General features: G+C 36.1%; 1 long non-coding RNA gene across 1 annotated transcript; it reads left to right on the top strand.

Moving 5' to 3' along the window:
* The first annotated feature begins 748 nt into the window (after positions 1 to 748).
* LOC108373838 (uncharacterized) lies at positions 749 to 1,410 on the top strand. Its single transcript, XR_001849001.1, has 3 exons — positions 749 to 840; positions 894 to 1,239; positions 1,316 to 1,410. It is a non-coding gene; the product is annotated as an uncharacterized LOC108373838 (long non-coding RNA).
* The last annotated feature ends 204 nt before the right edge of the window (positions 1,411 to 1,614 follow it).

Below are 1,614 nucleotides of genomic sequence, written 5' to 3'. Positions count from 1 at the left end.
AAAAATTTAGGAGTACCGTTAATTTTTTCGTGATCCAACGATCGGATCTGAATCAGATTAGTATGGGACCACCTTTGAGACACTACCTTTCCGATGCAAAAAGAACTATCGAAATCGGTTGGTGTGGCCCAAAGTTATGCGGTAACATACATACAAAGAAAATATTCCGACGAACTGATAACCTCCTCCTTTTTTGGAAGGCGGTTAAAAAAGTAGTATAAAACGTCTCACAAAGGATTGCTGTAAAAAATCTGAATCACCTCTATAATTGCAACCGATTTTGAAAGGGTGAATGGCCTTTGTTTCGAGTTCCAAAACTTGATAGTAATTCTTTTAGCTTACATACAAACGAAAAGTTATGACTTTTATGCACATGTGATGTAAGGTTACATTAAAATTATAGTTCAGAGAAAAGTTTACGTCTAGCCGAGGATATGTACGTAAAACATGCAATGTAGCAAGAAAAATGTCACCCTGACCTAGCTGTCGTATTACTGGAACTGCTACAGATTTATCCCATTCGTCCATAATCTAGGCTTGGGATTTATGCATTTCGCGCTTACGTGAAATCTTGCGAAAATATCTTTTTTAGTAGCGTTGTCAATTAAGCTATTAATAAACGCACTCCAGACAGTCTTTTGTTTTAAATGTATTGTTACAATTTTAAATAAATGTTAAAAAAAAAAATGCAAGTATTATCTGAAGAACACTTGTTTGCTGATGTCGATTCCTCTATAAAAGTAGGTCTGCGCTGGTGTATGACTATCAGTTATTTTCCGTTCTCAAACTCGAAATCATCAAGGCATCAAAACATGTGGCCCAGGAATTCCTTCGTGTTCCGTAAGTGCTTAAGTCGCGATATATGATTTTCCAACTAACTTTTTCAATTCCAGTTTTTGGAGCTGTGCTTTTAATCACCATAGCTATGACTCAAGCACAGCCTGGTGAGCCAGGTGATGTTAGTGTTATCGTAACTAAAAGACCTCCTCCAACTGGAACACCTACGCCCCCACCTAGGAGACCTACACCCCGAACCAGGAGACCTAGACTCCCTCCACTAGAAATCCTACGCATTGAACTAGAAGGCGAACTACGCCGCCAACTAGAAGTACTACGCCTTCAACTATCAAACGAACTAAGACGCCAACTAAGAGCCCTACGTCTCAGCCTAGAACTCCAAAGTAGGGGCTGATAAGTGTGCTTTACGAAATCTCAACTGCCCATCAAGACCACGTAATAGTAAGTAGAAGCCATTTTATACTTCAGCTAATTGGAAAATTTTATATATTTTTTCTGTTTTCTACTCTATTTTTAGACTTTAAAATTGGAGAACCTGCCGTTGAATGCAAAGTTAAATGATTGTTAGAGTGTTAACTAATTTTTGTTAAAGATGAAATTTTAGCCACAAATACATACATACATATGTTTGATTAATTAAAAAAATGGTTTTTCTTGCAATAAAATGACGTGATTTCATATGGAGTCTACTTTGTTTTAAATACAAATACAAACAATTATCAGATCAACGATTAAATAGAAGATTTAGACAATTTTCTTTAGTTCGAATCGAGACACATAATTAAAACCTTTTTTAAATCATATTCGAAACAACAA

Source organism: Rhagoletis zephyria, unplaced genomic scaffold (genome assembly GCF_001687245.7).
Source record: "Rhagoletis zephyria isolate East Lansing unplaced genomic scaffold, Rhagoletis_zephyria_1.1 Rzeph_scaffold_07072, whole genome shotgun sequence".
NCBI classification, from domain to species: domain Eukaryota; kingdom Metazoa; phylum Arthropoda; class Insecta; order Diptera; family Tephritidae; genus Rhagoletis; species Rhagoletis zephyria.
Note: the sequence above shows the minus strand (reverse complement) of the source record. Positions and strands in the feature narration are given on the sequence as shown.